The sequence below is a fragment of the Adiantum capillus-veneris genome, chromosome 23, assembly GCF_014529385.1.
Source record: "Adiantum capillus-veneris isolate H3 chromosome 23, ASM1452938v2, whole genome shotgun sequence".
NCBI classification, from domain to species: Eukaryota; Viridiplantae; Streptophyta; class Polypodiopsida; order Polypodiales; family Pteridaceae; genus Adiantum; species Adiantum capillus-veneris.
In genome coordinates this window covers 38,302,813-38,325,699 of record NC_140953.1, presented here as the reverse complement: position 1 = coordinate 38,325,699, position 22,887 = coordinate 38,302,813, and the positions used below count along the sequence as shown (strand labels likewise).

Here is a 22,887-nt window from a genome sequence, read left to right as displayed (position 1 = left end):
TCAGTCAATAAAGTAGTGCACTCCTCTACTGAGAGGCCTGGAGCAACTGTGCATAGACGATCCCAGATCGCCTCTGTATAAACCGAGTCAGTCTCTGGTGTAAATGTATAACGGGTGTGTGACCTGCCTCCTGATTTCTGGGCTGTACTAAACTGAAAAGATACGGACAGTGTCAAGAGAGCATGATCCACTGCTACGCCCACTGGTCTGGCTCCCACCATGAAATCCTGAATACAAGGAATAAAGCTCGGCTGTGTCATAACATAGTCCACTGTACTGGCCCCATGTCTGTGTGGAAAGCATGTGAAGCCTGCTGCTCCAGGAAACCGCTGTAAGCCATTAAGTATGGCTAGCCCATGTGTAGTCGTCATCTCCGTGAGGTATCTCCCATACTCAGTCTGCTCTCTGTCATGTGAGCATCTGTCAAACCCCAGCTCACCCACATCCAACTCTCTAAGCATCTCATCTGAGGTGTCGTAGAAGACTGTCTGACAGTTGCCCGTTCGAGCATTGAAGTCTCCTAGGAGGATGATATCACCATCCCTAGAAAACTCCCATATATCATCATCTAGAATTGAGAAAGGCGACTGCCCTCTGGATACAGCATATACTGACGTACTGGGGGGGAAGTAACATATAGCAATATATAGAAATCGACCTGTGTCAGCTCTCAGCCTCACCCACATGTATCTAGCCTGATCATCTCTCCGTACAATATGTAGTAGTGGCTGTAGCTCCTCCCTAAACAACACCGCTACTCCTCCTGAACCTCTACTCCCATGCTCAGATCTCGTGACTGTTCTGTGGGCTGTCTCCCATTTGTATCCCACCACATGTGGCATCAGTTGGCAAGGGGCCTGGTGAGTCTCTGAAAAGAAAACAATGTCCTTGTCTCTGAAACTGTCCTCAAAGGCACCAACATCCAACCTCATAGACCCATTACAATTCCAAGTCGCCATCCTCAATGTGGTCCCATAGGTCTCGCACCGTCATGTAGAGCGCCGCTCTACAATCACCACCCGACCATCTCTGTAAAAGGCCATCTTCCCCTTCTCCCTTGCCGCTTGAATCTCGGGCATTACTTCTCTCATATGCGCAAGTTGTGAGAGAGTGAGGTCATCGCCTAAGAAAATACCTGTCTTCTTGAGAGTAGGTCTCTTCCTCAAGAATTCCTTCTTCTCTTCCAATGAAGGGAAGCGTAGTATGAGAGCTCTTTCCTTTGAAGATTCTCCGGGGCCCTCACTCTTCTTGCCCACTCTCCATGCCTTTGTGTGTGAAGGCTTCTCCACCCCCATCATTGATGTGAGGCTTGTGACCTCTTTTTCCACATTGTTTATGTCCTTGAGGCCGGTTACCCTCACATGTAGAGCCCGCACCCTCCTTCTTTGTTCCTCTTCGAGGGTCATGTTGATAAGAGTGGGTGTACAAGGAGCTTCCTTACCTTTCCCTTTCTTGGCAACCTCAATCCATTTTTCGGCCTCCTCTACTTTCTTTTGCGTTTCGGATATGACCGCGGCCCATGACTTCTTCTCCTCATTGATGTTGTCAATTTCTTCCCTCAAAGAGGGCTGAAATTCCCCCTCTTCAAGCCCATTTTTTGACCGTGTTTCCAACACTTCTTTGTGGAGGTCCAAAATGCTATTCTCCAACGTGGCGATCTTGTTGAGAAGATGATCCTTCTCGTCCTTCCACCTCTTCTCCTTTTCTTCATTTTCTCGGAGGAAAACGGTCTTCGCGTTCCTCCAATCTTCCATCTCTTTTCTCCATGCTTTCATTTCCAATTCAATGATGGAAATTCGTTTGGAGTGAAGCATATATTTGAGTTTGCTTGTTGCCATAGGTGAGGTTGGGGATGACATGAGAGAGAGAGAGAGAGAGAGAGAGAGAGAGAGAGAGAGAGAGAGAGAGGACATTAATAAGGCCAAAGTGACCTATGAGACCAGAAAAAAAGAGAGAGAGAGAGAGAGAGAGAGAGAGAGAGAGAGAGAGAGAGAGAGAGAGAGAAATGAAATGTTATATTAACATCTTCAAAAGGCCAAAGTGACCTATGAGACCAGAAGTTACAATGCGGTGTATCTGATACAAAGTCAGATTAACAAAATAAATTAAACTAGGATAACAAAATATAAATACTGCGGGATCCTAAACTAAGCAGTACAATGTGAAGACAATATGGAAGGGGAGATCCATCTTCATCTGCACTCTAGACGACGAAAGAGTATGGCTTGAATCCTTTGCCGAGAGAGAGAAATGAAATGAAATGAAATGTTATATTAACGTCTTCAAAAGGCCACAATGACCTATGAGACCCAAAAGTTACAAAGTGGTGGATCTGATACAAAGTCAAAGTAACAAAATAACCTAACAACAGTACAAAACAAAGATATATACTATGGGGTCCTAAGTTGGTCGATGTGAGCCAAGCAAAAAACTAAGCAAAAAATGGGCGGCTTGTTGGGATAGCTGAATCACAAGAGATCTAGCATCGCTCGTTGGCGAATCTCATCAATTTCCTCCATGGTAGTAGTCTGACCGGGCGTCGTGTATGCCTGGCCAGCGTGCTCCGAATTTTCTGTCGTAGCCTTCGTCGATGCTGTGTAGTTCTTCGCAGTCGCAGGCGCCTGGATTTCCCCAGTTTAATCGCTCGATCAATCAGTGTGCCTCTGGTGTGAGACGCGGGGGAGCTCTGCTGTGGGAGTGGCTCTTGCGGCTGTCCCGTGTCTGCTCTGAAGAAGTCTGTGATCCGTCTTTGAGACTGGCTAGCCTCGCCATTCATCAGGCTATCTATGTGTCTGCGCATCTCTGATCTTCGTATCCCATGACTCTTGAGAGTGGTCCAAAACCCTCTCCGAACAAGCAATGGAAGCGGCCTCGTATCTCGTATTAGAGGAGGCAGCGGCATGTACAGTGTAGCTCTGTCTCAGGTTCCATGTTACACAAGGGGCATATCCTGTCCTCTGCTGGTACTCCGCTGTATCTCCCAGTCTCAATCCGCAACTGGTGAGAAGATGTGCGTAACTGGCCAATTGCACATCGTATCCCATGAGACAAGTGGGTATCCATGTATCTGGGTCTCGCCACAAAACCATCTTCCGTAAGCTGGAGGAGGTGGTCTCTGTAGAAAGCCATCTTCGTGCCCAATTCCTGTGCTGGTTGTATCCATGTCCTCCTGGTGTCTAGCTGGGTCAGGTCTTGGCGGATGAGGTTGGTGATCTCTGACTGTGTAAGAGTGAGAGATGGTGCATCCAATGAGTACTGGAATGGTGGCAGCCTGTCTATGCTGAACCCATGTGCCTAGAACCATGATGTCATCTCCCCATACCAACATGTTGTACCAGAAATGAAATGAAATGTTATATTAACGTCTTCAAAAGGCCAAAATGACCTATGAGACCAATCAGTTACAAAATAGTGAATCTAATACCATGTCTGTGTACAAAAGAACTAGAAAAGAACTAGAAGTGGAACAAAATACTACTACTACTACTACAATCTAAAACTACGTGGGTGTAGCAGCTGATACAATAGGTACCCGGTAAACTGGATGTAACAGTGTGTGAAACAAAGATGGAAGAAATGGTGAGGATCCATCCTCATCTGCACTCTGGATGTCGAGAGAGTATGGCTCGAATCTTCTGTTGTAGTCTCCGTCGATGCTGTGTAGCTCCTCTCCTCAGTCGCGAGAGAGAGAGAGAGAGAGAGAGAGAGAGAGAGAGAGAGAGAGAGAGAGAGAGAGAGAGAGAAGTGAAATGAAATGAAATGTTATATTAACGTCTTCAAAAGGCCAGAATGACCTATGAGACCAATCAGTTACAAAAAATTGGTGAATCTGATACCATGTCTGAGTACGGAAATTACAAAGTTACAAAGAACTAACACTAAGACGCTAAGGAGAAAGGAAATGGGGGGGGGGGGGGGGGGGGTTTGTGGCTTCAGATGAAATTTCTCATCGGTCGTTGTCGGATCTCATCGACCTCCTCCATGGTCAGTACTCTGGTTGGGCGTCTTGCATGTCGAGCTAGAGCGATCCGTATCTTCTGTTGCAGCCTTCGTCGGTAGTGGGAGACTCCCCGAGGTCGTGGACGTCTAGATCTGCCAAGTTCCGTGGCTCCATCAAGCAGTGTACCTCTAGTATGAGTAGGCTCTGAGTATAAGTCGGGACTCAGGCGAAGCATGTAGTGCGGGTAGACCTCTCCACAGTTGGTTGCTCCTCTGTCTGTTCTTCGGGGTGTACAATATCTAGTGTAAAGAAATCTGTGATCTGTCTCTAGGGTTGTCTCTCTTCAGCTCTCCTCATTAAAGTTTCTCTATGCCTGTGTAACTCAAGTAGATATAGCCCAAGACATCTTTGATCCTCATAACTCACGACCCTAGATAGAGGCCCAAAACCTGCTCTGAATAGACAATGAAAACGGCCTCGTATCTCATAGTACACTGTGCAATGACATATGTAATGTACTTCTGTCTCTGGCTCTAGATGGCATAAGCGGCATATCCTGCTATCTGCTGGTGTCCCTCTGAATCTGCTAGTCTCAATCTCGAGCTGATGTGAGGACGTGCGTATCTGGCCAATGGCACAACGCAAACCATGAGAAAGATGCGTGTCCATATAGCTAGGTCGAATCACAAACCCATCCCCCGTGAGGTGGAGAAGATGCTCTCTATAGAAAGCCATCTTTGTGCCCAACTCCTGTAACAGCTCTATCCATGTCCTCCTCGTGTCCAGGTGGATCAGATCCTGACGAATAAGTCTATTAATCTCTACCCGTGTCAGAGACCTCAAGGGTGCATGTAGAGAGTATTGAAAAGGAGGCAACCTGTCCATGGTGAAACCATGTGTCTGAAACCATGATGCCATCTATGCATACCAGCATGATGTATCCCCATTAAGAGCTAATTGTTTGGAGGGCTCTAGAGCCACCCTGGCATATTTGTCTCTGGTAGTATCCCACAGATTGTGTACAAAGGAGACTGATCTGGTAAGCGCCTCAATCTCCATAGGGGGGGCAGCTAATTTCGATCGAATGATATCATGCGGTACGGAAGCCTTGTCTCTAATCAGCCGATAGATCATAGATACTAGGGGCTTCTCCATACGCCTCCAGCCGTCCTGGCCTATATAAGGTCCCCAAACTTGCACCCCATATAACATAGTAGAGGCAACCAAAGTATCAAAGAGCCATAACTTTGTCCTAGGTTCCTGGAACTGAACCTGCGAACACATCCTCTCCATTCCTCCCAGAGCCGCACCAGCTCTAGTTAGTCTAGTCTCTGCTGCTCTTCTCAAAGAAAATCTCGGCCCAGTAAAGACTACCCCCCAGGTAAGTGTATGCATCTGTATACTTCACAATCTCCTGATCATATTTGAAAGTAGGTACTGATCTCCCGACCCATTGCGGTGTGGTGTTAAACACCATAACCTTGGTTTTACCTAGGTTTACACACAGTCCACTATCCTCTGCAAAACTGCGTAGTGCATCCAAATGTCGTTGCATACCTTTTGGTGAGTCAGATATCAGCACAATATCATCAGCATATAGCAACAATGGGATCCACGTCCCTGCCAGCTGGGCACCCTTGTCACCCTCTCTGTCAATGTAATTAGACACCTCATCAACATACATACCAAATAGAGTAGGAGACAACGGGCAGCCCTGTTTCACTCCAATGGTAGAGTGAACTAAATCAGATACCCCTTCCCGGAGTGCGTACATGTCCCACCACTGATCTGTACAAAGCCATAATTTCTCAAATCACCTCTATGGGCACCCCCATCTCCTGGAGTCTGTGCATCAATCGAGCTCTTGGTACCATGTCAAATGCTTTGTGAAAATCCACAAAGCTACAATAGATCCGTCTCCCATGTGCTCTACCCTCCTCAATGATGGCCCTGAGTGTCAGAATATGATCAAGAGTGGAGAAACCCCTCTTGAAGCCGGCTTGACCTTTTGCTTGTACACCCTCACCCTCTGCCCAATTACTCAAGTGTTGCTCCAGAATAGATGCATACAACCGTGCCAATGTGTTTCCAACCATAATAGTGCGGTAGTGGTCACCAGCCTTGAAGATGGGCACAATATTAGACAACCTCCAAGTCTCAGGTAATCCCTCACACATGGCATGATTGAACAACACTGCGAGAACCTCCATCAGCATATCCCTGGCATGTATAAAGTGCTCCGCTACTAGACCGTCATTATCATATGCCTACCCGGTCCTTGTCCTGTCGATGGCCCTTTGTACCATCTCAGGTGTAAAGAAAGTGCTCGTAGCTGGGCAAGGATTGGTAGGGTCTGGAAGGGGTTCTTGTCGAGGAACCGTATATAATGATGTCGCATATTGGCCCCACACATCAGGTGAAGTAATCAGTGGGGGAGGGGAGTGCTCATGGAAGAGTCGCCATGCCTCTCTTGAGTCCCTACTCAAGAACATCTGATATAAGTCTCGCTCCATCGGAGCTAGGTAAGCTCGCTTCTTCCGTCACACAAGGCGTCGGAAAGCAATCTGAGAGTGTCTGTAAGTGATGACTCCTAAAAGAAGATCCCTCTGAAGCTGGGCTCTCATCTCTCTGCATTCCTCATCATACCAACTATTCTGGGGCATGCTCCCAGAATGACGTCTCTTGCCCGGCTGAGTGTGTGGGTATGCCACTGATGCAGCCCCATGCAGTGTCTTAGTCAGTAGAGTGGTGCACTCCTCCACTGAGAGGCCTGTACCATTTGTACCAGCTGTGCCTTCCAATAGCTGGTCCCAGATCTCCTCTGTATAAACGAAATCAGTCTCTAGAGTAAATGTATAGTGGGTGTGTGACCTGCCTCCTGATGTCTGGGTTGTACTATACTGAAATTTAACAAACAGTGTCAAGAGAGCATGATCTACTGCTATGCCCACTGGCCTGGCTCCCACTGTGAAATCCTGAATGCAGGGGACAAAGCTCGGTTGTGTCATAACATAATCCACTGTACTCGCCCCATGTCTGTGTGGGAAGCATGTGAAACTGCCAAAGTCAGTTTCTCTTCCTCTGTGATCATCCTTACCTGTTCCTTGATCTCCTTGATTTCATCTATTACCGAGGGCTGAAATTCGCCTTCCTCTAGTCCACTGCTTACTCTATCAACAAGCTCCTATTTAAGGGCTGAGACTTCTTTTTTGAGTGTCCGTATCTCGGCGTTTGGGTTCGCCTGTTTTAGGGCTAAGACTTCTTCTTTGAGTGTTTGTATTTCTGCGTTAAGGCTCTCTTTCTCCTTCTTCCATTGTGTGCCTTCATTGAAGACTATCTGAAGGAGGTTGGCCTTCTCCTTCCACCATCCTTCCATCTCTATTTTCCACTCCTTCATTTCCCTCTCCATCTGCGCCATCCGCTTGTTCGTGAGCATGAAGGTTGCCTTTGCACGCGACTTGCAAACAGGCGAGACATGGACGGCTTTCGTGTCCTGTGCCGGGTCAATTGCAGGGGAGATTGCTTCCATGTTTTGTTGTTCAAGAGATGTATCGGGCTAACTTACCATTTCGCAAAAGACATACACCAGATGGGGTCCCAGACCCTCCTCCAAGGGCCCCCACTCCGTTGCCGGAATGGTATTTACTTTCGGTTGCACGAACCTATTGTAATATGCTGATGCAACACTGGGCCGACCGACAGATGCTGATGCAACAATTCTTCGCGAAGGAAACGCTAGGAACTTCGCGTTGAACACTGTGGTATTGCTGTGCTGCAAAGCAGGAATTATGAGTGAGAGAGAGAGAGAGAGAGAGAGAGAGAGAGAGAGAGAGAGAGAGAGAGAGAGAGAGAGAGAGAGATGAATTAATATACTACGTCCTCAAGAGGCCAAAGTCCCCTATGAAACCAAAACATTAAAATTGGTGGATTTGATACACATTGCTAGTGATACAAATGAGATACAAATCATTAGAGGTAGGTGGGGCGAGCTCAGATGAGATCACTCATCGGTCGCTACCGAATCTCATCAATATCCTCCATGGTCAATAGTCTGACTCATCGTCTTGCATATCGAGCTAGGATGATATGGATCCTCTGCTGCCACCTCTGTCAATGATGTGAAGCCCCATGTGGTTGTGGGCACCTGGATCTGCCTAGCTCAATGGCTCGATCAATCAGCGTACCTCTGGTGTGGGTGGGATCTGAGATCTGACATGATGACTGCTCCTCTGGCTATCCCTTGGGTGGTGTAAGGAAGTCTGTGATTTGTCTCTGAGACTAGCTCTTCCTTGACATATTCAACAGGCTCTCTCTATGTCTGCGCAACTCTAGTAGAAATAATTTAAGACATCTCTGATCCTCGTATCTCATGACTGTAGAAAATGGTCCAAAACCCTTTGTGAACAGACAGTGGAAGTGATCTCGTATCTCATAGTACACGGGGCAGTGACATATGTAGTGTAGCTCTGTCTCTGGCTCTAGGCGACATAAATGACATATCCTAGCCTTTGCTGGTACCCCTCGAAATCGACCAGTCTCAATCTGAAGCTGATGTGAGGATGTGCATATCTGCCCAATAGCACACCGTATCCCATGAGATAAGTGTGTATCCATGTATGCAAGCCTAGTCACAAAACCTTCTTCCGCATATCTCTGGCATGGATGAAGTGTTTTTGCTACCAGACCTTCATGATCATGTGCTCTCCCTGTCTTCATCCTGTTAATGGCTTTCCTTACCCTTTCAGCAGTAAAGAAAGTACATGTCTCAGGGAATGTCTCTTGGTCCTGATGCTGTGTAGAGAGATGTGGCATATGCCCCCCATGTCTCTGTGGAGGTGATGGTTGGTGGTGGTGAATGCTCACGGAGTAGTCTCCAAGCCTCGCCTGAGTCCTGACTCATAAACAACTTATATAGATCACGCTCTAGCTGAGATATATAAGCCCTCTTCTTTTGTTGACTCATAGATCCCGCTCTAGCTGAGATATATAAGCCCTCTGCTTTCGTTGCACTAGCCGGCAAAGTGACTGTCTATGTGGTATTACCCATGACCACCTCCCTCTGCAATCTGATCCTCGTCTCTCTACACTCCTCATCATACCAGCTGTTCTGAGGCATGCTCCCAGGTCGTCTCCATGTAGGCCGACTGTGGGGATATGCCTCTGATGCTGCATCATGGAGCGTGTCCTTGAGTATCTGAGTGAACTCATCTAGTGGCCGTTCTGGGGGGGGGGGAGAGAGAGAGAGAGAGAGAGAGAGAGAGAGAGAGAGAGAGAGAGAGAGAGAGAGAGAGAGAGATGTTATATTAAATGTCTCCAAAGGCAAAATGACCTATGAGACCAAATTGATACAATCTTGGTGGATCTAATACAATGTCTGGGTACAAAAATAATATGAAGTAAAGTGAAAAACTAAAATCTTAACTGCTAGATGTGAACTAAGCAGCTAGCTGGAACGGTGTAGGATATGAGTAGGGGGGGAGAGAGTAGCGACTGGGGGACTAATACAACACAATGTGGGTGTGCGTGTGGGAATATAAGGGGTGAGAGCTGATAAAAAGGCTGATACGAGATGAGCAGGATGTACAATCCTCAAAAGAGCTAAATCATAGGAGTTCCATTATCAGTCGCTGGCGGATCTAATTTTTCTCCGTCCGTGGTCAATAGTCTGACCGGGCGTCGTCCATGTCGGACGAAAGTGATCCGAATCCTCTGATGTAGCCTCCGTCGATGCTGTGCAGTCCTAGACATCTCTGGTCCTCGTACCCCATGACTCTAGAGAGTGGTCCAAAGCCCTCTTTGAACATGCAATGGAAGCGGCCTCGTATCTCATAGTAGACTGGGCAGTGGCATGTGTGGTGCAACTCTGTCTCATGCTCCATGTGACACAGGGGGCATGTCCTGGCCTCTATTGGTACTCCGCTGTATCTCACAGTCTCGACCTGAAGCTGGTGTGAAGATGTGCTTATTGGGCCAATAGCACATCGTATCCTAGGAGATGAGTGGGTGTCCATGTATCTGGGTCTCTTCACAAAGCCGTCCTTCAAAGCTGGAGAAGATGCTCGCTATAGAAAGCCATTTTTGTGCTTAGCTCCCGTACCGGCTGTATCCATGTCCTTCTGGTGTCTGGCTGAGTGAGTTCTTGGCGGATGAGCTTGGTGATCTCAGACTGTGTAATAGTCAGAGAGGGTGCATCCAACGAGCACTGGAAGGGGGGATTGGAACTGAACCTGCGAACACGTCCTCTCCAAGCCTCCCAAAGCCGCAATAGCTCTAGTCAGTCTAGTCTCTGTTGCTCTCCCCAAAGAAAGCCTCGGCCCAGTGAAGACAACCCCAAGGTAAGTGTATGCATCTGTATACTCTACAATCTCCTGACCATATGTGAAAGTCGGTGTTAAACACCATAACCTTGGTTTTACCAAGGTTTACAAACAATCCATGTAATGCATCCAACTGTTGCTGCATACCCTCTGGTGAGTCAGAGATTAACACAATATCATCAATATATATAACAAGGGGATTCACGTTTCTGCCAGCTAGGCACCTCTATCACCCTCTCTGTCAATGTAATCAAACACCTCATCAACATACATACCAAACAGAGTAGGAGACAATGGGCAACCCGGTTTCACCCCAATGGTGGAGTGAACTAATCAGATATCCCCTCCGAAGTGCGTACATGCTCCATCACTGATCCGTATAGAGCCATAATCCCCCACAACACTATGGGCACCCCCATCTCCTGCAATCTGCACATCAATCGAGCTCTCGTTACCATGTTAAATGCTTTGCGGAAATCCACAAAGCTTCAGTAAATCCGTCTCCCATCCTTCCCTCCTCAATGCAGAATCTAAGTGTCAGAATATGATCAAGAGTGGAGAAACCCCTCCTGAAACCGGCTTGGCCTTGCCATGGTGGTCCACTGAAGGTCCCCAAATGTAAGGTCTCTGTCCCCGATCAAAAGAGCACCATTGTACCATGAAATGAACATAATGGAAAAAGTTACTATTTTTAGCAGTTTTCCAAATTTTGTCAGTGCCATGATGTTCAGAATGTTTTAAAGCTTCGAAATGTGAATTAAAATAATTTTTGTAAAAAAATTCCAAAAATAGAAAGTTTTTGGTTGCCCGACCCGTCTAGTTTTGACCGTTTCGAAAAACTACACCCGTACCCCGAATTTGAAAAAAATGCAATTTCGGACCCCGAGGGCCTGCTAAATATGGCAGGTACTCGGTCCAGTACGCCTTAGTTAGAGCTCAGTATAGCAATTTACGGCATCAAAATCCGACTCGTATGACCCGTTTTAGCCTAAAACCAATTTTTTATAAAATTGTCCGGGGAGGCACTGGGGGCCCGGGGCTGTGTGGGAACAGGTTCCAGGCCACTCCAGACCAGCTTTAGCAGCTAGGGGGCGCCCTCTTGCCTTGTGGGAGTCTTTGGGAAGTTTCCAAGCTTGCAACTAAGTGTGAGAACCAGTTAACTAAACCAACTGGACACTTGGTGGGTAGGCAACTAGACTTGCCATGCAAGGACTGAGTGCTCACTCAGATGCTTATAGCAGCACAAATCGATTTTCAGCCTGTAAGAGCCTATTTAAAGGCCTACACACACACATATACTCACATACATACAATGCACACACACACACACCTACACACAATGTGAAGGTGCTGCCGGTACACACACCTTTTGAAGGAGGAGCAAGGAGGGAGGTGCTGTCGAATTCTCGCCTCAAGAAGCTCGATTAAATCAGAGAATCGAGAGGATTATCAACCCTTAATCACGGTAACCACGGTTTAATTAATGCTTTCTGCCAATCCTTTTTCATCACCATCTAAATTCCTCGTCTATTATGCTTATTCCTAGTCGTAATTCTTTATAATTACTCTCTAATTTCTCTTTAACCATATTCTATTATATAATCATCACGCTGTCAGGAGTTTTTTGGAGCAAGGGATTGCGCATATGTACATACACATGCATGGTGCATCAAATAAAGAATTGCCCATTTTCCTTAGCCAGGTGGTTATGTGGGGCCCACATGTGTACAGGTAGGACAGTGTGTACATAGTGCATCGATTTTCACTATCACCAGTACCAGTATGTTTTTTCTACAATAATGAGGAGTTTATAGCGTGTAAAACTTCTCGAGGAAGCTATCCGCGGGCCGACGACGTGAGGTCAGCAGGTGCGTCAGATGGCATCTAGTGGCGTCAGGAGGGCGAACGAGGTCAATATTTGCACGCGGATAAGGACGAACACAACGTGGGTGTTTTCTTGTGAGAGTTATGCAGAAAGGTCATCATTAGGACCACTTTTTGGGGCCACTTCACGTGGTGGCGAGATGCATTATTGGAAAAAAGCTGAGTGCCAGGTGTGCGAATGATGCAAAAAGGTGACAACTATGCACTGCGAGGTCAGTTTTTGGCCTGTTCGGGGTCCATTTGAGGTCATCTAAAAGGCCAAGGGTGCCCAACTAAAAAAGCTAAGTGTGGGAACTGAAAAAACAGAGAGAAGACTAGAAAAAAACGTGGAGAAGAGAGGAGGAACAGCTGCAGGTGTGTTTTTGCTCATTTTGGAGCTTATTTTGGCCGTAAACTGCTCATCCGAGGTCGGATTTGAGCACTTTGACATTGTAGACTGGGGTTTTGGGCCGTTCCGGACGCGATGGCGCTGTCCATTTTGCCAAATTCCTCACTCTTTTCCTGCTGTTTTTCTGTGTAAGTTTCTCCTATGAGCGAAGTTTCTGCTCCAGTTTGTGATTGTATCTGGTATCTTTTACCCATATTGTGTGAGCTGTTTGCCCCATTGGTGTTGGCCCAAGCTCATTTGTATCTAAAAATCAGAAATTCTCCTCTTTTGAGCTGAATTTTTGGATGTGTGTGCGTATGTGTGTGTCTGTGTGGAGTGGGCAAGTGGATAGTCTCTCTCCTCTCACTCCAGAGGTGTGTTCCCTGTCTCGGCCAGGTGTGTTGTCTAAGCCGAGTGGTGCCCTATAGTGTGTGTGTGTATCTTCCCAAGAGTGTGTGTCGGGTCGTTATAGAGGCGCTGTGTGTGTTTTCATCCCGCTCACATTCTTTTGGCGCCCCCACGGAGGATCTTCTTCGAGTACCTTCTGCTTCGAGCTTCGAGCTTTGAGCTTCGAGATTCGGGATTACAGGTTACAGGTTACAGGTACAGGTACAGGTGATTAACACAGGTACAGGTAGCTGGAGTACAGTGATATACTAGTAGTGATGTCACTTTCAGTTGTTGTGGGTATGCATCACTTGGCGCCTATTTGAGCGCATTGTCTGCAGGATTGTACGTTACTTGTGGAAACTGCCATTGTACGCATTTGTGGAGCCATACTTGGTTGTATTTGGCAGTCCCAGCCATTTCTGAGACTTGGTCTGGAAGATAGTCATTTCTGAGACTTGACTATATGCGATTTGCATTAGCCTTCGTGTGAGGGTCGATAGCGTGAGGTTTTTATTGAGCTGAGGGATTCTCAAATGTAGAGATCCTTTCGGTGATACAGGTAGCTGGAGAACCCTTTTTGCGACCTCGCCATAGGCTATGTACTATTGAGTCCTATTTGATGCTCGGGTTCTATTGTTGGCAGTTTATGCATACAGATACAGTCTATATTTTGGGTTCCTACTGCTCTACTTCTGGGGAAACTCTGTCGAAATTTTCCCAAGTTATGATGGCTGGTTTTTTGGTATTTTGAGCCATTTATGTTGTTATGCTGCTGAAATTTTGGCAAAATCAGAGGTTGAGTTAGGTGTGCCTTCTTGGGAGCTTCATGGTTGGCTTTAATGGATGATCAAAATGGCCCTCAGTTCACTCCTTTTCATTTAACTCAAAGAATTCAGATTTATGTTCATGTGTCCAGGAAGATCTTTTTCCAGCAGCGCATAGTCTTTATGTTTGGGCCAAGAAGATTGAGAGAGATCCTGGAATGTCCTTTGCCTGTTGTAATTCCAATGATCAACTATGAAAACTCATTTGATGTGCATGTGTTTGTCCTTATCTAAAGTTGAGCTCCATTGAAGTTTCTGGGGATTGGGTAGTGAAAAGTTTTGGGTTCTTGCACGTGTGTTCGAAGGGGTTCTCAAAGCATCATAATTTGGGTAGCCATGGCGTTCTCTTATCCCGAGTTTCATAAAAGAAGTGATGAAGATGTGGAAGAATTTTTGGAAAAGATGGAGGTTGCCTGCATTAGCAACCAGATTCATGACCCTACGCAAATGTTACGCCTTCTCCAAATTTGTTTGAAGAGTGATGCACGAGTTTGGTCTAAAGCATTTGAAGAGGAGTTGCGTGTGGCTAATCCACCTGTAAGGTTGAGTTGGGACAATCTACGACATGGGTTGGAAGTGGAGTTTGTGAAGATAGAAGATCCTGACAAGGTGTGGCAAGAAGTACAAGGTTTGGTGCAAAAGGAAGGTGAGCCAGTAGATGCGTACATACGTAAGTTCTCATTGGCATGGGAGCGGATGTGCAAGGCCTTAGCACCACAGGTACCCCCGCCTGACATGATGAAGAAGGACAGGTTCTTAGCTGGTCTTTGGGAGAATATACGTTGGAGAGTGGAGCTAAAGAAGCCTAGGACATATGAGGATGCACTAGAGGTAGCAAGGAACAAAGAGTGGAAGCTGAGGAAAATGAGCCAGTTAGGGGTGGAGTCTTTGCCCATGAGGTCTGAATTTCAGCCTATGGACTCTTTACAAGGTCGTATGTCAGGGGTTCATCATGAACCAGTGGTTCCTGTTACTACTCAGGTTATGCCAGCAGTGGTCACTACAGCAGTGCAAGATGATGGCCTAAGGCAAGACATGAGGCAAGTGGTTGATTTGATGAAGAATCTCAGCCTAAACATGCTAGGTCAAGTGGGAAATAATCGAGGTCGAGGGCGGTTTGCAAATCAGTCAGGAGGTGAAGAAAGGCCTAGGAATGGTGTTGGACAAAGCAATGGTAGGTTTTGGAGGCAGACGCCCACATGTTATAATTGTGGAGAGTTGGGTACTATCAGCCCGCAATGTGATAAGCCACCAAGGATGGGGGGAGACATGTATCCATTGCCAAGACAGGTGCTAACTAGGTCAAATGATTATGGCATCGAAATTAAGGGAGACGAAGGAACCAGTGGACTGACCCAGGAGGAAAAGGGAAAGACAAAAGTGCTAAGTGTAGTCACTTTGGAGAAGGCATCAAAGCTAGAGGATACATTAGTGATGCCTATTGGGAAGAGGACCACAGAGGATAAGGAAGGAAGAAGTGCCCCAGGTCCTAGTAAGAAGAAAGGAAAGAGCCATGAAGGCTAAGATGTCAAGGCCAAGAGGAAAAGGAGAGCTCGTCGAAAGTTTCATGTTTCAGATTTTCCACTAGGGGATGGGCAATTAAGCTATGACTTGAAGGAGGATCTGACGAGCAGGAAGGCAGATGTTACTATTGGGCAGCTTATAGAGATGGTGCCTAAGCTAAAGCGACAGTGGAAGAGGATGGTTAACCCAATGGAGAAAGAGCCAGAGAGAGGTTCAGTGAAGGTGTTGGCAATGGACGAGCTACCAGACATTTGTCCAATAGTAGATGTGTGGCATAAAAGGAAAAATTTGGGACAAGGTTATGTGGATGGCGGAGCCCAAATATACGTCATAACACACTAATGCGTTGAGAAGATGGGTCTCACAGTGGTTGGGGTGTCAGGTTTTCGGATCAGATTGGCAAACCATCAAAAAGTAAAATGCTTGGGTGTTGTAAAGAGCTTAGAAGTGGAGGCATATGATGCAAAGGCAGTGGTTGATTTTCATGTGATGCCAGCAGGGTTGGGAGCATATCCTATTATACTGGGCAGACCATGGTTACGTGCAGTGGGAGCTGTTCAAGATTGGCGACATGGTACGATTAGCCTCTATGGAAAGACAGGTACCAAGAAGCTTTATAATATGGACACAAGGAAACGATTAGAGGAGATTTATGACGATGAGGATGAGTCTAGTGATGAAGACTCTTCCACGGTGACAGATGAGGATAGTGATAGCACTACCAGCAGTGATGAGGATGCTGATGTTGCATTTCTTTTGATGGATAAAGAAATCCAGGAGATTGGTTTAGTCGCATTTGCGAATGAGGTTGAAGATGAAAGTGAAGGGCCTTATGAAGTGATTGAAGGGCTGATGCAAACCAAGGTTGAGTTGTCAAAGAAGCAGGAATTAATGACGCAAATGATTAGTGGAGACCTCTCAGTTATGGAGAAGGATATATTTTTGCATATGCTCGCTAGTTTTCCTGATTTGTTCATTACTTCATATGAAGAGATCAGAGGGTTCAAGGGTGAAGAGATGCATATAGAGCTGAAAGAAGGTGCTAAGCCAGTGCGGCAAAGGCTAAGAAGGATGGGTCAAGAGCAAATGGAAGCCTTGCGAGAAGAGGTGGACAAGTTGTTGAAGGCAGGGTTCATAGTCCCTGTGGAGACCACAGAATGGGTGAGTCCAGTAGTAGTCAGTCCAAAGAAGAATGGGAAGTGGAGGATTTGTGTAGATTTTAAGCCCTTAAACGCAGCCACTAAGAAGAAACCATATCCTCTTCCATTCATCGATCAGATCTTGGATTCGGTGGCAGGTTATGAGAGGTACAATGTGTGTGATGGTTTTTCAGGCTACTTTTAATTGAAGATTGCTCTTAAAGACCGCACAAAGACCACTTTTATTACGCCATGGGGCTGCTATTGCTACACAGTATTGCCATTTGGGTTGTCAAATGGACCTTCCTTCTATCAAGAGAGAGCAAATTGGGTGCTGGAACCATTCATTGGTAGTTGTGTTAAAGCTTTTATGGATGACTTCTGTGTCTATAGCAGTAGGGCTGATCACCATGAGAAGCTGCAGATGGTATTGGCTCGATATGATGAATGTGGAGGACAACTAAATCCAAAGAAATGTCATCTAGCACAGCCAAGGGTGAAGTTATTGGGCCACATGGTGTCAGAAAATGGCATTGAGGCTGATCCAGACAAGGTTAAGTCTATTATTCTTCTTCCATCACCTACGAGTACGAAGCAATTGGCAACCTTTATACACAAAGTGAAGTACATGGCAAGGTTTATTCCATTGTCGTCTCACATTCTTTATCCATTACAACAAGTGGCAAAGCATGATCCATTGCAATGGGATGACAAGTGTGAAGAAGTGTTTCAAGAGGTGAAAGAGGTGTTAGGGGGTTTGTCAGCCATGCAGGCTCCTAATTGGGAGAAAGTTTTTTATGTAAATCCATCAGTAGGGGATGATGCCATTGGAGCTATGCTATTGCAAAAGGGGAAGGGCAGCCATTATATGACGCCAGTGTATTGTGCAAGCCGAGTGAAGTTGGTAGCGGAGAGAAAGTTATCGAAAGTAGAGCTAGTGATGGCCAGTGTAATATTTGCTTGTCGACGATTTCGTCATTACTTGCTACCACGGCCTTTTGTTTTCTTGACGAGTTATGCCTTTTTGCCACAGTTAATTAATGGTACTAACATGTCAAATGTGGTGAAGAAATGGGTAATTGAGCTGCAAGAGTTTGAGTTCTCTTTTCTAGTGGAAGATAGTACAAGGGCTACCCTAGCTGATTTGTTGACCTACAAGGAGAATCCCCTTATTGTTAAGGAAGAGGTGGTGAGAAAGGTAGTTGAAGAAGTGCCACATATCAGCAATGCACATGTGTTGTTCTTTGATGGTTCATACAGAAAGAGCCATGATGCAGCTTCAGGGGGTATAGCACTTTATGATCCAGAGGGGAAGCTAGTATGCAAGAGAGGGTTCAAATTGGATGCGCATAGTAACAATGAGGCTGAATATGCTACATTGGAAGCCGGATTACACATTTGTTTGAAGCATGGGGTTCGAAGGTTGAGCATAAAAGGTGATGCCTTGTTAGTGGTGAAGCAAGTGCTGGGTGTGTGGAAGAGCAAGAACACCTCATTGAAGGAAATGTGCTTTAGAATTAAAGGCCTGTTAAAAAAGTTTGAATCATGGAGCATCAGACACATTGAACGTGCTCTAAATGGAGAGGCACATGAAGCAGCTCAAGGCATGATTGGGGAGCTATTTGTGTTGAGGACCACTTTACCTCTTTATCATGGCAGGGAAAGTTTGGCTCAAGAAGAGGAGTTTTTGCTAACAGGAATCATTCCAAAGGAGATTCAGAAGTCTAAGAAGTATGACTTTGTGCGTAGAGCATACAAGTACAAATTGATTGGTGATGTTTTATACATGAAAGGGGCTGATCTCGTGTTGAGACGTGTACCTTGGCGGGAGGAGCTTTACAGAGTGTTGGAAGAGAATCATGAAGGCGCATGTGGTGGCCATTTTGCTCTAAAGATCACCTTGCATAAGATTTTGCAAGAGGGGTATGTATGGCCTAGTTTGCACAAGGATGTTCACCATTGGTGTAGGTCTTGCAATAGGTGTCAAGCGTTTGGGAAGAGAGTGTTGAAGCCAGAGCTACGAAAAACCATTATGGCGTTTGATGTGTTTGAAAAGTGGGGGATTGATGCAATAGGCCCGTTACCTATCACAAGCAGGGGCAAAAGCTATATTTTGACGGCAGTGGACTATCTTTCTAGATGGGCAGAGGCTATAGCAGTAAAACAGATCATTGCAAAGGATGTGGCAAAATTTGTGTATGATGAAATATGTTGCAAGTTTGGGGTGCCATTAGAGCTACTTTCAGATAAGGGGCCAGGATTTAGAGCTAAACTGCTAGACTTCTTATGCACAAAGATGAAGATTAGGCACCAGCATACCACTCCTTATTACCCGCAGTGTAATGGCTTAAATGAAAGGTTCAATGATGAGTTGGTACAAATTCTTTCTAAAGTGACAGAGCACCAAGGAAAGAATTGGGATTTGGAATTGCCTAGTGCATTATGGGCTTACCGTACTTCAGTGAAGACAGGTACAGGGTTTACTCCATTTCATTTGGTGTATGGAAAGGAAGCACTATTGCTTGTGGAGGTAGAGTTGCCTGCGGTCAAGATGTTAGAGAAGTTGCTTGGGTCGCCTAGTGATGCATTCAAAGAGAGGCTCTTGCAGTTACAAGAGGTCCAGTTGGATAGGATGAGCGCATTGGAGCATTATGGGCAGATGCAGGATAAGGCTTTGGCAAAGATAAATGAAAAGGTTAAAAGTAACGGTATCAAGAAACATGACTTGGTTTTGCGCTACAACAGCAAACTGGACAACACCTTCCAAAAGAAGTTTCAAATTAAGTAGGAAGGCCCTTTCAAGGTAGTGGAATGTTTCCCGAATGGTACATATCAGTTGGCTAACCTGGATGGGATTTTACATACGTCAAGGGTAAATGGATTGCGTTTTAAGTTGTATCATGCCAGGTTGATGATGGTGGAGCAAGATGAGTTTTCTGAAGAGCGAGTGATGTTTGTGAAGGATGAGGAGACCTGTGATGCGGCGAGTCTCATATCTCTCTTTGCTGCTGCTGATCATGAATGATCTAGCAGGCTAGGGGATGGGCAAATTATGTCAGGAGTTTTTTGGAGCAAGGGATTGCGCATATGTACATACATATGCATGGTGCATCAAATAAAGAATTGCCCATTTTCCTTAGCTAGGTTGTTATGTGGGGCCCACATGTGTACAGGTAGGACAGTGTGTACATAGTGCATCGATTTTCACTATCACCAGTACCAGTATGTTTTTTCTACAATAATGAGGAGTTTATAGCGTGTAAAACTTCTCGAGGAAGCTATCCGCGGGCCGACGACGTGAGGTCAGCAGGTGCGTCAGATGGCATCTAGTGGCGTCAGGAGGGCGAACGAGGTCAACATTTGCACGCGGATAAGGACGGACACAACGTGGGTGTTTTCTTGTGAGAGTTATGCAGAAAGGTCATCATTAGGACCACTTTTTGGGGCCACTTCACGTGGTGGCGAGATGCATTATTGGAAAAAAGCTGAGTGCCAGGTGTGCGAATGATGCAAAAAGGTGACAACTATGCACTGCGAGGTCAGTTTTTGGCCTGTTCGGGGTCCGTTTGAGGTCATCTAAAAGGCCAAGGGTGCCCAACTAAAAAAGCTAAGTGTGGGAACTGAAAAAACAGAGAGAAGACCAGAAAAAAACGTGGAGAAGAGAGGAGGAACAGCCGCAGGTGTGTTTTTGCTCATTTTGGAGCTTATTTTGGCCGTAAACTGCTCATCCGAGGTCGGATTTGAGCACTTTGACATTGTAGACTGGGGTTTTGGGCCGTTCCGGACGCGATGGCGCTGTCCATTTTGCCAAATTCCTCACTCTTTTCCTGCTGTTTTTCTGTGTAAGTTTCTCCTATGAGCGAAGTTTCTGCTCCAGTTTGTGATTGTATCTGGTATCTTTTACCCATATTGTGTGAGCTGTTTGCCCCATTGGTGTTGGCCCAAGCTCATTTGTATCTAAAAATCAGAAATTCTCCTCTTTTGAGCTGAATTTTTGGGTGTGTGTGCGTATGTGTGTGTTTGTGTGTAGTGGGCAAGTGGATAGTCTCTCTCCTCTCACTCCAGAGGTGTGTTCCTTGTCTCGACCAGGTGTGTTGTCTAAGCCGAGTGGTGCCCCATAGTGTGTGTGTGTATCTTCCCAAGAGTGTGTGTCGGGTCGTTATAGAGGCGCTGTGTGTGTTTTCATCCCGCTCACAACGCCATAGCTGAATTATCAGCCATTCATCATCCTTAAATTAGTGATTAGTGAATGATTAACAGAATTTTGTCTCTCTAGATAGCATAGTGATTAATCGATAAGTCGGTAACTGTGTAGATTGATGAAAATCACTTTTTTTATTAACAATGTAGCTAAATTAGATCCATTCTCTTATGCATTAAGATGTAATTAAGGAATAATTAATCCGTCATTAAGTCTCTAAGAGTTGACTTTTCTTACATCTATGCATAAGGTGAATCTGCACCATCTATTTGCTAGGAGAGAGATTAATCATACATAATTCACCTCTCTGGTAATTCCATTAGTGAAATCCTATTATTCTTAATCATGTAAGCCGAGTAATTATCTTTAGATCCGGTTCCCATAGGATTATGTGTCATCCATAATAATTGCTATATGGAAAAATCTAGACCTCTCATATAGGAGGGATTATTTAATGTTGCTAATCTATCAATTGGTTTGTTATGAGGCTTGCGGACCTTAGCTCTTTTCTCCAAGTTAATTATTTAAAGTAGTGAGTTTAAAATGGCCCTGGTTAAGAGGACTCGCTTTGGTGGAGTCCACGACCACGAGGCAGGAACGAGCAAGGTGAACGGAAAGGGAAAAGCTCCCATGGACGAACAAATACCGGCCATCTCACGGGCCATCGACGAAGAAATGAAAGAGGTAGGTCAGAATTTCATTCAAGTTGTTTAATTTAACATTGCACACGTTTAGCTAGGAATGAACATATCCCCAAACATGTTGGAGGAATCCGACGGAAACCTCGGCATTGAATTCATTGTACATTAAGTTCTAAAGTAGGAAGGAAATGTTTGATGGGTATGCTGTTTGCAAGAGGAAAGAATGTCTGCTAGGGAAAATTTAGCTCGACATGTTCATTTTATTTCCAATGTTGAATCAGTCCTGACCCCCCTACTGATCACAGGGGGCAGAGTTCCTCGTTAAGGGCTCTTGAATCCACGACTTGCTTTTTATGCGGTGGATACCCACAACTTGCTTTCTATGTGGTGGAAACCCACGTCTTGCTTTTTATGCGGTGGGAGTGTCCATGACGTGCTTTCTATGCGGTGGACATACCTAGTTGTATGGGCAGCTAGGCGACAACGGGAGGAGTGAACTCTCGCTGGAGGGGGGATGTTGTACCTCCAGAACATTGGAATTTTAATGAATAAGTTTGAGTAGAATTTTTACTAGAATACTGTGTTGGTGTTGTTTGCAATACTGGTTGAAGGACTGTCTTAACGAACAATGTGATTTGGAATTAAAACAAGGAATGTTTATGTTGAACAACCTTTGTGGTAGTAATTAGGTCACACAAGGAAGTATGAGCATGGGGGTGGAAAGTGGGGGCTTGGCTCAGGTTGCCAATGCGTACGAGATGGGTTGAGACCAAGAACTCTTTTAGTTTAGCAAAGCTAGACTCGTGCTCGGTCTTCCATTCGATCCTCATTCCTTTCTTCAGGAGTTCCGTCAAAGGTGCAGCAATACGTGCATAGTCCTTGACAAAAATCCTGTACCATCCCGTTATTCCGAGAAATCCTCTTACTTTGGTGATAGTGGATGGTTGAGGCCAATCAACGATGCCCTTGACTTTATCTGGGTCCACTGAAATCCCTTCAGCCGATATGACAAATCCAAGATAGTTGACCTTTGGTGAGCAAAAAGTGCACTTGCTCTCTTTAGCGTAAAGCTGATGTTCTCGAAGGAGATCAAGTACCTTGCGAACATGATCTTTGTGATCTGCTTCGTTCTTAGAATAGATCAGAATGTCATCAAAGAAAACCAAGACAAAGTCATCCAGATAAGGTCTGAAAATATCCTGCATAAGTCGATTGAAGCTTGCAGGGGCATTTGTTAGACCAAAAGACATTACTGTGAATTCGTAGTGCCCCTACCTAGTATTGAAAGCTGTCTTTGGAATATCTGATTCCTTGATTCTGATTTGATAATATCCTGACCTTAGATCAATCTTAGTAAACATTTTGGCGCCGTGGAGTCTGTCCAAGAGTTCGTCAATCCTTGGAATTGGATACTTGTTCTTGACAGTTACCTGGTTCATTCCACGATAATCTATGCATAGCCTTAAGGTTCCATCCTTCTTCTTCTGAAAAAGAAGTGGAGCACCCCAAGGAGAAGTACTGGGTCGAATGAATCCTTGCTCAATGAGTTGTCTAAGTTGTTCCTTGAGTTCGATGGCCTCTGGAAGTGACATTTTATAAGGTCTTTTTGAGATAGGTTCACATCCAGGGATAGTCTCAATCTCATGATCTACCTCTCTAT

At 45.5% G+C, this 22,887-nt stretch overlaps 1 protein-coding gene across 1 annotated transcript in view; it reads left to right on the top strand.

Annotated features, from left to right (window-relative positions):
- Nucleotides 1–22,887, top strand: part of LOC147427663 (dynein-1-alpha heavy chain, flagellar inner arm I1 complex-like) — a 316,587-nt gene that overhangs the window by 15,138 nt on the left and 278,562 nt on the right. The gene's annotated exons all lie outside the window — the stretch shown is intronic.